Here is a 17,115-nt window from a genome sequence, read left to right as displayed (position 1 = left end):
CCAGGTAAAATGTAAATTTTATAAAGTGTATTGTTTTTACCCTATTAGACTGGCAAAAATATAAAAATAAGCCTGCTAATGTCAAATGTTCATGAGAGTGTAGAAAAACAAGCAATATCTAAGGTCTTTGTGGAGTTTTAACAGACTTTTTGAAGGACAATATGGCAATGCCTTTTAACTTTTGAAATATGCATAGGCAGTTATTCACCAATTCCATTTCTAGTAATATATCTTAGAAATACTTCATGTCATTTACTTATTTGTTTACTTACTTGTTAATTTTTTTGTGGTGGTGGTTTTAAAACATTTCGGCAAATTATTTTACACTCCTTCATTTAAAAGGTGAAGTATAATTCACTTCCCCTTGAATGTTGACCAGACTTTTTTCATTGATATATAACAGATGTGCATATTTCCAGGGTACATAGGATAATCTGATACATTCATATAGTCAAATCAGGGTAATTGGGATAACCATCACCTTAAATATGTATGTTTTCCTTATGATAAGTTCCTTTGAATTATTCTCTTCTAGCTATTTTGAAGGGTGCAATAGAGTCATGTTAACTATAGACACCCTATTAATTCCCCTCCCCTTGAATGTTGGACAAAGTTTGTGACTTGCTTTAACCGAGAAAATGTGACGGTAGTGACGCTGGGTGACTTCCAAGGCTAGGTCACAGAAAGGATAACTTCTACCTGGCTCTTGCTTTCTTGGATTGCTCATGTTAGGGAAGCCAGCTGCCATGTCATGAGGACACTCAAGCAGCCCATGTTGGAAGAACTGAAGCGCTATGGAGAGGCCTATGCTAAGAAGAACTGAGGTCTCCCACTAACATCTTGCATCAAATTACCAACCATGTTACTGAGCCACCTTAGGTCCTCCAGCCCTAGTCCAGTCTTTGAATGACTGTAACATCTTGACTGTACCCTAATGAGAGATTCCAATCCTAAACCAGCCAGCTATGCTGCTTCAAGATCTCTGACCAGCAGGAACTATGAGCTAATAAAGAATTCTCATTATTTGAGGCCACTAACTTTTAATATAATTTGTTATGCCCGAAGTGTATGATTGAATTAATTGTGGTTAACCCTTATCACAAAACATATGCAACTGTTAAATTAAGACAGTATCTCTATGTATTCTAAAATAAAAAATCTTCAGGAAATATTAAATAAATTATTCAAACAATATACATTTTATTAATTTTTCATATTAAGATACATTTGGATATATATAGTTTACATACACACCTCTATACAGATGTGTGTAACTGCATATGTAAATGCTTTCAGAAACCTACGGAATAGAGGATTGGACTAAGAAAGATAGCAAGGGGACTTCCACCTTATGAATTTCTGTGTATTTGAAATTTTTAAATTACAAACATGTTTTATGTATTCATATTTACTTTTATAATTTTATTTAAAAATTTTTAACTAATGAAAAATAAATGAAGTAGCATACTCTTCTTTGAAGGGCTTTCATTGTTGATATTAGTGAATTACCAGGTAGTAGAAGACAAGAAAATGGGATGAGTTAAAATGCATAATTTACTTTAATAGCTTTGTGGCTGAGAGGAAGCAAGTAAAATGATTGTTATAGTTTTGATTCATGGTCAGGTGGCTTTATGTCATTCTATGGCCCTAGCCTACCTGTTTGTCAAATGGGACAGTGAGTACGGAGAGGTAAGCTGGGGAAGGAATGAGGATGACTTAGTCTAAATACACCCCTACCAGTGGACAAAGTCCAGAACCCACACCAGATGCCAGATGAATTGTAGGTCGATAGCGACATCTTCATGTACAAAGGACAGCACATTAAAGAGGGGGATGAAATAGATATCTACCTGTGGGAGCTATTGATTGGATTTAATGCTAGGGCTTTTATCCCATTATGCTGCATGTAATATGCTGAGGATTTCAGAAAAAAATAATACATGGGCTGTCCCAAGAACTATAGGTCAAAAGGGAGTGGATAATAGAATTTGAATAAAAAGGAAAAATTGATTTGCTGATAGTGATTATTAGGCAAGATTATAGAAGGCAATATTACAACTAGCAGAGCATCACTAAATGATGCCCATTCCTTAATACAAAGCCATCTGAATCAACCTGAAGTACAAAAGATGAAGACTCAAGTGACCAAGGCAAATTTTAATTGGAATTACAAATATCGCATGGCAAATAAAGGGCTCCTTGAGAGTATTTATGTAAAATCTTATGTCTTTCTTTCAAAGATTTCTTAAGAGGGGTTCCAGAAAATATCTTTAATTCCAGTTTATAGATTTTCCTTATTTTAATGTTTGCACCTCTAGTGTAGGCATATTATAAATGGAATTAACTATGTTACTAATGCTTTTAATCTGATTTTACTGGCGCCTAGGGCTGATGACTAGGAATCAGCATGTGTGTCATTAAAAAAAAAAGTTATATAGAAACTAAATTACATGTCCAAATAAACACATTTATCTGCGTGCTTTATTTATTATCCCAAGTAGCCAAAGCACAGAGTCCTGACTGCCTGTCTTCAAAAATAAAGTAGCTACAAAGCAGTTAGTCTGGCTGCTGGAATCAAAAACTCTCACTTGATGAAAGAACTGGCAAGAATAGCCCACTATGTTATGATGTATTCCTTCATTTATAACTCCCGGATTTCAGGCCTGGAACTAGACGTTTGTGGGGCACTGCATGCATTTTTGTAAGACTATTTATATGCAGGAAATAATTGACAGTATTTTAGTCACTCAAATCGATTGCTGAGCGATCGACCATTGGATTGCTACTCAGTCGATCTGAGTTGGCACTTCAGACAAGTGAAGTATCAGCACTTACTGGGTACTATTAATTGCAAGTCCTCTCCATGAGCCTATGATTTGGACCTGATGGAAGATGCGGACAGAAATGCTAGAATATATGAGCTGAGAATTTTGCATGAAATAAGTGAAAGGGAAGTGAGGCACTGTCCAAAATGTCAAAACTGATTCCTGAAATCCCAGGGGACTTTCTTCTCAACTTGCATTTGATTATATTTACTTCGGAATGTTTTTAGATTCTGTACTATGTCAATCATAAATCAATGCATCATGAATGGCTGCCCCTTCTGCCCACTGTCTACCAAATCTACTGCAAAGACTTCCCAGTGACCTTGCCACCTGCTAAAAACCTGCCCTGACCACCTCTGGCTGAGGGGTCCTGGTTGTCTTCTGCCCTCTGATTACAATTACTTTCTGAGCAATTTAATGGGAAGCACCTCCCTTTTTTTAGTCATTGCTTCTGTTGTTATTTTGATTATTTAAATTATGTGTGCTATCATTTGACTTTGTGCATTGTTTATAACTCAGGTACACAAGAAGCTTTCAGAGTGCAAATGGTTGTATTTTATCTTGTTTCCTTTTCTTTCTTTTTTTTTTCCTTCCTCACTCCTCCCTCCCCTCAACAACCACCTGTGCCTTCCAGGTCTATGATAGTGCCGTACACTTAGGAGATTCTTGTACACATTTGTTGTTTTGCAATTTGAAATTCATGATACATTCTGCCCTCAGAAACTTCAGATCTTAGTTGTGTCAGGACAACATGTACACTCCAAAAAATCTTTATTACCAATTATAGAGACAAAGGAATGGGAAATATATTTAAGAACAAGAATGTTTTCACCATACAATTTACTCTTCTTAATATGTGCACAATGAGGTGGGTATTATTGTCATTTTTACTTTACAGATAAGAAAACCAGGCTGATAGATCTTAAGCAATTTGCCTAGCCTTACTGGTTTTAAGAGGCAGAGGTGATTCAAACCCGGGTCAGCTGGGTTCTATCCTCTGGACCAGTTCAACAATAAACAACATTAAAGAGGCTGCACTAATATCCCTACAAAGCAGGGTAACCACTGAGGGAATGTGGAGTGAGGGAAGCATGTGGAAATGGGTCATGAATTGGGAGAGGCTTCCTGGGTGAGGGAACATTGAAAGGAGCAAGAGAGAGGGAATATAGCTCTGAAAAATAGAGGATGGGATAAGTGGAGCAAGGTAATAAAGAAAAGAAAAAGCCTTTGCCATTAAGGCTGTGGAAATATTTACAGTTGGTTTCCAATTTCCTCATATTTTTCTATCTAGCCAAACAGCAATAAAGGTATGTGGAAAAAACATATATATTAAATTACTAGGTGTCAGATTTCTGATTTGATAACACTTGGTGGAAAAATAACAGTTATTATTACTCTTCATTTATCTAGCTCTGAGAGTGTACACAGCACAGTATAATAAGTAGAATTTATCAGAAGAGGGACAAGATCGGTGCCCTGAGGGCTTTTCCACTTGAGTAGAGGCTCAAGTGGAAACTGTGACACCCAAGAATCAGGGCACTGCCCTCACGGAGATGTGGACTCTCCTGCTCTCACCGGCTGCAGCCGAAGATATGTGGTCTTATTGCGGGTAGCATTTTTCTTTTGTGGGAAGATATGGAAAGAGATTTTAATGTCTGTCTTCTAGACAGAAGATGTTAATTGAAATCTTTTTCTAACATTATATGTCTCACATTACTACATGTGAAAAAAAAAGAGAGGCATTTTTTTTTTTTTTCTTTAAGAGCCTGCTTTGTGTCTTCTGAGCAGCGGGCAAGGTTCAATCATGAGCCAGTGAGACTGAACACCTGGGAGCAAGGGCAGATGGACAGCTGTCTTCCTCAGGGTGCCCAGGAATACAAATTTAGGCTCATAACAATTCAGTGTTCTAATTACAGAGGATGAACCTGTACTAGTAAATATGTACACAAAAATACCTTGCTTATGCACTGTCGCCCAGACGTCCAGAAGATAATCAAGAAATAGCAATTAAGCAAAACAAAGGTAAGAAACCTAAAGTTTCTTCACTCAAATTTGACCAGAGTCTCAATCTTAGCTTGTTAACTTTTACTCTGGGCACAAATTTAATAAATGTTGTTTATAGTTGCCTAGCTCCCACTCAGTACTTTAGCAGCAGCAAATGAGAAGTATGGGGGACATGACAGAGAGCTGGATAACAAGGGAGGAGACAGAAATGCTGAAAACATACAGCTAGAACTGGGGAGAGGCGGGGAGCCCACAGCATAGAGCAGACAACCCTATAACTTCAGTGGTTTCTGAGGGCATCAGCACTTCTGCAAAGGGATGTAACTCAGAATTCAGTTTGTTTGTTCCAGGTGCTATATATTAAATATTATCTGTAATAAAATAATTATATCTTAATTGAATTAAAAAATTGTGATATTCTGCAAAAACAAATATGAAACCAGCTACTCCATTTGAAAGAGAAAACTAAAATAGTTGAAATATAAACGTGAGAATATAGAACTCATGGTGTAGAGTAGAAGCAGCAAGTAAACTTTGGATTTAAGTTTAAATAATTGCTATTAATTATTATGAAGATTTAAGGTAAATGTTATTAAAAATTTCTTAAATTAGCTTGCAAATGCAAAATTCTAATGATCAGTTGGCAGGAAATTCAGGTTATTCCAAAGACCTTATGAGGTAAGAGATGTCAGAAACTAAAATCATACTAAAGTTTATTTAACATTGAATGAATATTTATTGAACCCCTGTTTTGTGTCAGAAGCTATACCATATGCTAGGATCTTAGTACAAAACAGTAGAAACTTATAAGCATAAGCACGACATTCCACATGTGAACTGGACAATAAACAAATATGTAAATATATAATTTCTGCTTGCGATACATGCAATGCAGAATAAACCAGGGTAAGAGTGTTAAGGGACAGGCAAGTGGAGGGACTGCTACTATGTTAAGTATGGTATTCTTAGAAATCCTCTCTTTGAAGGTCACATTTGGACAGAGCCTGTGAACACAATATGGCCATCCAGAGGAAGAGAATTCCAGGAAAAGTGCTAGGTGAGTGCAGAGGCCCTGAGGCAGGGTTGAGTTTGATGTATTTCGCAAGCAGTAAGAAGCAGAATGAGACAGGGCGAGGAGGTACATGACTTTGACAGCACAGATGCTATTCCAGAGGAACAGGACCTACCGTTGAGTTAGATGTGGGACATAATGAAAGGGGAGAGGAATAAAGGAGAAATTTACGTATTCTCCGTACTCTCACCCTCCCCTCACCCTGATACCAGATACTGGGTAAATAGTGAAACCAACTGCTGTACTGAAGAAAACTACAAAAGAAGCATATACATGAGGAAGTTGAGGGGTTTGGACTAGAGAGTGATTCCACTGGAGATCTGGAAAGAGGGTGGAGATCTGGAAGATGGATGCTTGGGATCCACGAGAGTACAGAGGATACATAAAGCTAGCAGGCTGGATATGAGGGCTCAGGCAGGGGGCATAGATACGAAGACAAAAGGTCTAAAGACTGGCTCACAACTCATGCATTTAGAAATCAGCAGAGAAGGAGTGTGCAAAGAAATAAGGAGCTCAAGCGTCCGTGGAAAGATAGAGACTTAGTCCTAAAAGTGGAAAATGAAAGTATTTAAGAAAGGGTGAGTGATCAGCTGAGGTATCAGCTGAGAAGTTGAGGAAGTCAGATGTGCACTGAGAACCCAAAGCTTGTCAGATTGGGCAATCTAAGGCCATTGGCAACCTAGAGGTGGGGCCTGGGAGATGGATTTATAGCTCATACATAGTTTAAATGCTCGAAAATGATAGAGGAATGTTGTACAAAGTTTAAAGATAAAACAAACTTCTAAAATAATAAATACACCTTAGAGGGATGACTTCTACCCCACCCTTCCCTGGTGACCCCCTATTCCTGATAAGAGAAGGTCACATTCTTGTATGTAACGGGGCACAGAATTTTGGGCGGAACCATCCCTTTTTGTTATGGTGAGTCACCAACGGGAGCTAAAACAGCCCATAATTTAGAGGAGAGCTAATTCAAACAATTTAAAGAAATAGAAACATTAAGAACCTCATATTGGACTACTGAGTCAAATGCAAAGGCATAGCTGGGGGATTGAGAGGAACCCTCAGTAGTCCACCCATGACTTAACTGAAAGAAAACCAATCCTAATAAATAATGAATTTGAGTTTATTGCTTTGATTTATGCATTTTACTTTTTTCTTCATCAAGTGAAATAAAATCACAGGGAAGCTACACTGCCTGTTCGGAATTTTGTAGGAAAAAAGAGGAAAGAGATGTGGGTGCTTGTGGGACAAGGAATGGTGTGGGGCAGCTCCTTTACAGGGAATGATATTTCCCCTGCAATTGAAAAAATTTGATATAATTGCTCATTGGGAGAAAATCTAACCATCATCACCATGCTTTTTCTTTAGAGCCACCTTTGTCTTATTGTATGTGGTTGTGGAATTGATGTATGGTAACATTCCTTTTTCTTTTTTAAGTACACCATGAAGGAAAAAGAAAAGAAAAGAAAAAAAAAAGAATTCCATTGTGATAGTGAGGCAGCCAAGATTTAAAGGTTGTGCTGGACTTACAATTGAAATGCAAATCACTCTTTGCAAACAGCCTCCTGCTGAGGCCCAAATTTTTACAGATCAGGTTCTGCTGTCCTGATGAGGAATCACTGAACAGCATTTCCCAGGATTCACAAATTAGTTGCCATCTAAGGTATCATTTTCTACGTTATAATTGTAACTTACCAGAGGAAACTTTGTCACAAAAGACAGTACCCTGTGCTTCCATTATTTTTCCAGCTGCACCGCCACTAAGGATTCTTTCACACACAATAAAAATACACACATCACGACCTCCCTCTCTGAAATACACACTCCTTGAATATAAACATTTTGAGAATATTGGTGTGCTTTTCTTCCCGTTCTTTTTTAGATGTGCAGGTGGTAAAATACTGGCTGCCATGAACTGCAGACAATAAATAAAGATTACCAGCTTCTTATGGATGCCTGATAGAAATGTGCCAGCCTGGGAAAGCCTGATTCTCCAGGCACAGTCATTCTCTGGGCAAGACATCTGTCACTAATGAGGCCCATTTTCTAGGTGCTCTTGAATGTGCTGGTAAGGGTGGTCCAGTGCAGACATGCTTAGTGGCCCCCAGAAATAGGAGACCCTTAAAACCCTGAAATGTTACCTTTCCTCTACACATTAAAAATTGCTAATACTCGAAGAGGGGGCAGAATTATACACAGGACAGGGAAAACCAACACACACACAAAAGTTGAGAGTTTAAAAGCCAAAGGTGAGAGATGAAAATAATTCCAAGAAGTAGGGCTGTATTGTGGGAGAATCAGTAGCTAGTACCCTTAAACTTGGTCTTGTCATTGACCCTTGCTAGCTGAGTTATCTTGGCAAATCCCAGAAATGTCTGTGGACATCACTGTCACATACAAATGTCTGGATCAGAATTGCTCAAAGAGAGGTCTGAGAATCACCTGTCCCAGGAGTACACAGGGAATTTGCTCTGAAAAAAGGTTCAAGGGATTCATCCCCAGAGATTCTGATTTACTATATCTGGGATAGGCTCCAGGAATTTGTAATTTTAACAAGTTCCCCAGATAATTTTTTAATAGATTTTATTTTTTAGAGCAGTTTTAAGTTCACAGCAAAATTGAACAGAAGGTATGGAAATTTTCCATATACTCCCTGCCCCTACACATGCATAGCCTCCGCTATTATCAACATCCCCCCCAGAGTGTTATGTTTGTTCCAATTGATTAACCTACATAAACACATTATCCCCCAAGTCCATAGTTTATATTAGGGTTCACTCTTGACATTCCATTTTCTATGGATTTGGATAAATTTATAATGATGTGCATCCACCATTGTAGTATCATACAGAATAGTTTTACTGCACGAAAGATGCTCTGTCCCTCTCCTATTCTCCCTTCCTCTCCCCTAGCCCCTGAAAACTATGGATCTTTTTACTACCTTCCATAATTTTGCCTTTTCAGAATGTCACGTAGTTAGAATCATACAGTGTAGACTTTTCAGACTGGCTTCTTTCACTTGTTCGTATGCATTTAAGTTTCCTCCAAGGCTTTTCATGGTTTGAGAGCTCATTTCTTTTTTGCCATGAATAATATTCCACTGTCTGGATGTACCACAGTTTATTTATCCAGCTCCAGAAGATTTTAACGCATACTAAATTTGAGAAGAACTGCACTAAATGAACTCTGAAGTTCCTACCAGTCTTCAGTCTTGATAAATTCATAGGTTAGTTGAGCATACGCACCATGAAGATTGAACCCCTTAATCAGAAATGTATGTGTCTATCTATTGATCGATCAATCGATCGATCTATCCGTCCATCCGTCTGTCCGTCTGTCTATCAATCCAGCTAAAGAGAAACAGAAGGCAAAAAGCTTGCTCCAGAAGATGTTGCTAGCTACATCTAGAGAGAAGCTACTAGAGGTCCCTTCCGTCAAGTATGTGCTAAGAACATGATCAAATCCCAGAGATCAATTTCCACATCCTACTGGTAGATGCAAAGAGATGATTCTTATAGCAGCAGTCTTCCTCCTGCCAGGGCAGGAGAGACTCCTTAGCAAGAGAGAGGGGCACAGGGAGAAATACAGTCCTACCTCCAGTCCCTGTGGTTTGGAGAGGAGGAAAAAAAACTGAGGAATGAGGTTCCTACTCTTCTCCCAATGTATGTTTTTGCCTCCAATTTCATCACAGAAACTGAACCACAGTTTCTGTGATGAAATTGGAGGCAAAAACATACATTGGGAGAAGAATGGGAATTAAAGATTGAAGAAAAGGGGATTTGGGGTTATTACTGAAGGGAGTGCATGTGAAATCTGTGCAAAGTGAAGAAAAAGTTGTGGTGAGTTGCTTGAGTCCCAACTGGTGTGATAGCATGCTACCGTCTTAATGTCCCCCCACCCCCCAATTCATATGTTGAGACCTAATCACCAATGCAATAATATTAAGAGGTGAGACCTTTAGGGGGTGATGAGATCACTGAGATGAAGCCCTCATGAATGGAATGAGAGCTCTGATAAAAAAGGTGTGAGGAAGCTTGTTTGGCCCTTCTACCATGTGAGAGAAAAGGAACCATCTATGAAGAATTGGCCCTCATCAGGCACCAAATTTACTGGCACCTTGATCTCGGACTTCCCAGCCTCCAGAATTGCAAGAAATAAATTTCTGTTGTTTGTCAGTATTTTTGTTTAGCAACAGACTAAGAAAGAGCCTTTGGAATTTCATTAATGCTGATCAGCTGAATTGTGAGACTGTTTATATCAACATTTGATTCTATGAAAACTAGGGAAACTGGATATTTCTTCACATCTTCATTGATTACATATCATTTTTATGCATGATGAATTGTTGATTAATATACTTAGTTTACATGTTTGCTTATATTTTCTTCTTTAATTTCTTTGACCATTTCATGTGCTGCATAAAGTAACCCTTCATTTTATGTGCTGCAAATAGTTTATTTTATTGTGTTTCTTTTTCAAATGTGGAAGTTTCATTTGTATTTACCCAAATCACTGAACTTGCTTTTTATATTTTCTTCCATTTCTATCAACCTTATTGAAGAAAGCCAAATATTTCTAGGATTTTCCATTTTTTTGGCCTTAATTTTTGGTTCAACTGATACTCTTTTTGTGGTGCCAATCTTTATCATTTTTCCCTCCAAATGGCTAAGGAATTGTACAGTCAACTCTCAATTATTCACAAGTTAGGGAGATTGGCATAACATGCATGGTTATAATACTATTAATTCCCCCCATGAGTACAGAAAATTATCTGTTTTCCCTCTGTAAAGCTTTCACTTCAATAAACTCTTGACCCAAAGCATCAGCTTGCAATATTAATACTTATCTTCTTTGCAAAAAGATAAAACTGGTTTCATTGGGTGACTGTGCTTTACTGGGTCTTAGTCTTCCCACCCATGATATAAGACATGTTTTAGGGGATTCTCAAAGACTATCTCAACTTTGAAATTGTGTTATTCTTATGAGCACAGTTGACATCCATCACTGTATTAACAAGAAACATAAACCAACCTGCCTTCCTGAAAGCAAGGGTCAAAACTGCAGCCCTTGGGCCGTATCTGACCAGTAGCCAGTTTTATAAGGCACTTGAGCTAGTTTTTACATTTTTAAAGAGTTGCTACAACAGCAACAAGAATATTTCATACAGATCCAGAGATCATATGGAGCTCTTTAGAGAATGATATTATTGACCCCTGCTTTAGGGTCAGCAGTTATGTCTTTTGTTATCACCAGCACCTCTTCAAAAGTACCATCGGCAGAGAAGGGTATGTGCACCATGTTTCCTTTTCTTCCTGTTCACAGAATTAGAACCTATTTCCCAGCATCCCTTGCAACTAGGGCAGGCCACTGGCTGAACCTTGCAGAATGGGATGTGGGCTGATGTGAGGAATGCCACCTCTAGACCTCTACTAATCCTATGCCCTTCTGGAGATGCATCACACTCCCTCTTTTTCCTGTAAGCCTGTTGTATACAGAAAATCCAGCAGAAGAAACTAGTACTTTAGAAGATGGTGGAGACTTAAGGTAGAGGGGACCTGAGTCCCTGACTGACTTCATGGTAGGTTATACACTGACAAAGAACATCCCAACTGACTCAAATATAAGCTTATGTTGGTAGAGACAGTGAAATGTGGCCATTAATTACAACAGATGCTAGTATTTATCCCAGCTAATCTTCCCATCATAGCTCAGCTACCCTGTTACTTCTGTCTGCTTTCAGCTTGGAAACCAGAACACCAGTACTGTTAAAAACAAAATTGTGACACTAAGGACTAGTCAGTGTCTGAGTGAAAGATTCTATTACATTAATTGAGAACAAGAACAGAGATTTGGGGAGATCAAAGACCTTTGTCGATTTCCAGTTAGTTTGAGACTTTTTTTTGAGAGACAATTTTGATTAAAGAGTGATCTTCAAACAAGTGGAGTGTCAGGCTGTCATCATTATCTGTGTTGAGTCTCCCTTCTTCCTACGTTAGGGCTGGTGCTAATCACAGGTGAATGGCTTAAAGTGAGTATAAGTACATTGTAACTAACCACTCACAAGGTTTAGTTCTAAAGCGATATGAAGAAAAACTCTCTTTGGATATTCATATTGCCTGGGAAGGTCACAGAAATAATTCTAGTAAGTTTCTAAAACAGAGTGCCTCCATGACAGTATGGGAAATACTATATCCAGAATATTTGTACATCAAAACAACAACAAATAGGTGTTGACTAGTAAAGCGAAATTGTCCTATTTGGATAAGTTAAAGAGAATGAAGGAAGTTAGCCATTCTAGTTTTGAATTCTTGCTGCCCCCTTTAGTAACTGTGACTTTTTATGCACACAATCTCTCTGTTCTTCTGTTTCCTCACTTGTAAATAGAGAAAAAGTATAATAATGATATCTACCACATAGGGTTGCAGTAAAGATTAAATATATTATTATCTTTAGTTTAAAACAGTGCAGGCACATGTAAATGTTCATTTATTCTTATTATTACATGGATGCAAAATAAAGGAATTTGTTCTATGTGCGAGATCTAATGTCACACTTTGAAAATCTCCATATCCTTTCAGTCATGCATTTCTGTGAACACCTCCCTAGTATTTCACTTTTGTCTAAATTATCCAGTAATTTGTTCCAAGCCAAATTTTAAGATTAGGCTTGAGTTATAGTTGTAACAAGTGGACAGGAAGTGAAGGATATTCCACTGAGATGTAATAACAGGGGAAAGACATAGAAGTTGGAAAGTGGGGTGTGCTTGGTTAGATTAGTTTTGGTGGCTATCTTTATAGTACAGCATATTTTTCTGGTGGTCCTATGTTCTAAAAATGAGATTTAGAGGCAAAAATCACAAACAAACAAAAATCCCATTATTTTTATCTTCTCTAAAGAAAAGAAGAAAGTAGTCTTTCTTTCAAAATGCCATAAACCCTAGATACCTCTAAGACTTCTTTACATTTTGAATTGGAAGAAAAGGAAATTCATGATCAAAAGAAAAAAGTCTATTTTGAAGAAAATCTTTAAGTTGCTACTGGATATACATTATTTAATTGCTTGCAAATGAACAACATTTGGCAGTTTGGATTATCTTGAGAATCTGGGTCTTTGCACATTTTTTAAAAATAAGGGTATCTGTTTTTCCTTTGCTAAAATTTATAGTTGCTCAGAGAGCAGTATGAGGAACTCTATTCTTATTCAGTGCATTTTGAAGGGCTTGCTTCGTTTTCCTCAAGGAGAGGGAGATACTTTTTTTTTTTTTTGTCAGAAGGCTTGAAGTCACCTTGTTTTCAGTCTCTTAAACAAGTGATAGTTTATCATGAAGAAAAATATATTCAGATATCACATGCAATATGAACACACTAGTTCCTGCTATTAATTCATTATTCTTAGTCTATGCTGCATGCTCCATAGCCTAACATAGTGAAATGAAAGAAATTTTATATATTTTAGTTCTGTCCCTCTACTGGCAGTGGGAGTAAATCCCAAAGTATTTCAGCAGGTGCTATTAATATGCAAATAACAGAGAATACACTATTTCTAATAGACCTCCCAACTGCATGGGAGGCATCGCTGTTGGAGCAAATTAGCTTTCTGTAATTTGCATGCTTTTCCCAACCACCTGGGATTATATTTTAGATCAGAGACAATAAAAGCATATGCAGTTAGCTTAAAATGTAACTAATTTTAGACTTTGAAACAATTTTAACCTAACTTCTTTGTGGTGTTAAACAGCTATTTGCAAAGAAACTTTTATAACAGTCTATAATAGCGTTGATTTGCCATGAATGGCCCTATTTCTCTAGCATAAAAACAAATGTGGGAACAGACCAGGTGTATACATTTCCCAATTGACTGAAAAGACACAAAAGGGTGGTGAACTAGAAGCCTGGAAGTATGGATTGTTTGGGCAATTCCAAAGGACAGTATTAAATTAAGAGAGAATATGAAATCGGCCCAAATTGAGTGATCAGCCATAACAGTCTATGGCCAGAGGAACAAGCCATAATCATGAAGCCTATTTGGTCCACCCATAAATCTCACACTGTCTATATGTCTGAATACATTAACCAAAATCTCAATAAACCAATAAATATTAAATTAACTGATTTTAATGATGCCAACCTGTATCTTACAAATAATGTATTATTGGAAATTTTAACCCATGTTCTGACACCCCTTCATGCTAAAAACTCTCAATAAACTAGGTATTGAATGTATAATAAGAGCTATTATGTATAATAAATTATATTATGTATTATAAAATAATAAGAGCTATTTATGACATACCCACAGCCAACATCATACTGAATGGGCAAAAACTGGAAGCATTCCCTTTGAAAACCGGCACAAGACAAGGATGCCCTCTCTCACCACTCCTATTCAACATAGTATTGGAAGTTCTGGCCAGGGCAATCAGGCAAGAGAAAGAAATAAAGGGTATCCAAATAGGAAGAGAGGAAGCCAAATTATCTCTGTTTGCAGATGACATGATTGTATATTTAGAAAACCCCATTGTCGGCCGGGCACAGTGGCTCACGCCTGTAATCCCAGCACTTTGGGAAGCCAAGGTGGGCGGATCACGAGGTCCAGAGATTGAGATCATCCTGGGCAAAATGGTGAAACCGTGTCTCTACTAAAAATACAAAAATTAGCTGAGCATGGTGGCACACACCTGTAGTTCCAGCTACTGGGGAGGCTGAGACAGGAGAATCGCTTGAACCCGGAAGACGGAGGTTGCAGTGAGCTGAGATCATGCCACTGCACTCCAGCCTGGTGACAGAGTGAGACTCTGTCTCAAAAATTAAAAAAGAAAACCCCACCGTTTCAGCCCCAAATCTCCTTAAGCTGATAAGCGACTTCAGTAGTCTCAGGATACAAAATCAATGTGCAAAAATCACAAACATTCCTATACACCAATAATAGACAAACAGAGAGCCAAATCATAAGTGAACTCCCATTCACAATTGCTACAAAGAGAATAAAATACCTAGGGATACAACTTACAAGGTATGTGAAGGACCTGTTCAAAGAGAACTACAAACCACTGCTCAAGGAAATAAGAGAGAACACAAACAAGGGGAAAACATTCCATGCTCATGGATAGGAAGAATCAATATCATGAAAATGGCCATACTGTCCAAAGTAATTTGTAGATTTAATGCTATCCCCATCAAGCTACCATTGACTTTCTTCACAGAAGTAGAAAAAACTACTTTAAATTTCATATGGAACCAAAAAAGAGCCCATATGGCCAAGACAATCTTAAGCAAAAGAACAAAGCTGGAGGCATCATGCTACCTGACTTCAAACTATACTACAAGGTTACAATAACCAAAACAGCATGGTACTGTTACCAAAACAGATATATAGATCAATGGAACAGAACAGAGCCCTCAGAAATAATGCCACACATCTACAACCATCTGATCTTTGACAAACCTGACAACAAGCAATGGGGAAAGGATTCCTTATTTAATAATTGGTGTTGGGAAAACTGGCTAGCCATACGCATAAAACTGAAACTGGACCCCTTCTTTACACCATATACACAATTAACTCAAGATGGATTTAAGACTTAAATGTAAGACCTAAAACCATAAAAACCCTAGAAGAAAACCTAGCCAATACTTCAGGACACAGGCATGGGCAAAGATCATGACTAAAACACCAAAAGCAATGGCAACAAAAGCCAAAATTGACAAATGGAATCTAATTAAACTAAAGAGCTTCTGCACAGCAAAAGAAACTATCATCAGAGTGAACAGGCAACCTACAGAATGGGAGAAAATTTTTGCAAGCTACCTGTCTGACAAAGGGCTAATATCCGGAATCTACAAAGAACTTAAACAAATTTACAAGAAAACAAAAACAACCCCATCAAAAAGTGGGTGAAGGATATGAACAGGCACTTCTCAAAAAAAGACATTTATGTAGCCAACAAACATATGAAAAAAAGTTCATCATCACTGGTCATTAGATAAATGCAAATCAAAACCACAATGAGATACCATCTCACGCCAATTAGAATGGTGATCATTAAAATGTCAGGAAACAACAGATGCTGGAGAGGATGTGGAGAAATAGGAATGCTTTTACATTGTTGGTGGGAGTGTAAATTAGTTCAACCTTTGTGGAAGATGGTGTGGCAATTGCTCAAGGATCTTGAACCAGAAATACCATTTGACCCAGCAATTCCATTACTGGGTATATACCCAAAGGATTATAAATCATTTGACTGAAAGGACACATGCACATGTATGTTTATTGCAGCACTGTTCACTATAGCAAAGACTTGGAACCAACCCAAATTCCCATCAATGATAGTCTGGATAAAGAAAATGTGGCACATATACACCATGGAATACTATGCAGCCATTAAAAAGGATGAGTTCATATCCTTTGCAGGGCCATGAATGAAGCTGGAAACCATCATTCTCGGCAAATTAACACAGGAACAGAAAACCAAACACCACATGTTCTCACGCATAAGTGGGAGTTGAACAATGAGAAAACATGGACACAGGGAGGGGAGCATCACACACTGGGGCCTACTTGGGGGTGGGCGGCTAGGGAAAAGATAGCATTAGGAGAAATACTTAATGTAGATTGTGGGTTGATGGGTGCAGCAAACCACCATGGCATATGTATACCTGTGTAACAAACCTGCACGTTCTGCACGTGTATCTGAGAACTTAAAGTATAATTAAAAAAATAGAAAAGTTTTTTGAAAAATATTCAGCCAGTCAGGGGGCATCCCAAGTCATTGGGAATTTAGCATAATTTGTCAGGACCACATTTTTCCATTACTCTCATTAGGGAGAAGATGAAAATTGTACCAACTAATGCACACTTCATTGAGAAAACAAGTTACTTTGATCCCTCCTTGAGCTTGATAATCCCGTTTTTTTAAAAATAAAAGTATTTAGATGATATTTTAGCTTTTTTGCTGTCTTAAATCCACATATGAAAATTAAATTGAAGAAATAAAATTACTAGATGTTTAAAGCTTAAATGTCACCTTTGAGTTTGTGATTTTGATTTGGAGCACAAATTATCTAATGACTATTATTCTGCATTTCTTTTTATTTCTATTTATATAGACACCACTATATCAGTTTAAAATATATTCATATGAAAATATCTCATAAATGGGAATTACTTATGAAAATGTCCTTTCTAAATATGTTCCTACCCATCAGTCCTGTA

The sequence above is a fragment of the Pan troglodytes genome, chromosome 12 (genome assembly GCF_028858775.2).
Source record: "Pan troglodytes isolate AG18354 chromosome 12, NHGRI_mPanTro3-v2.0_pri, whole genome shotgun sequence".
NCBI lineage: Eukaryota > Metazoa > Chordata > Mammalia > Primates > Hominidae > Pan > Pan troglodytes.
The sequence above is the reverse complement of the archived record's forward strand: the minus strand, read 5'-3'. Positions refer to the sequence as shown.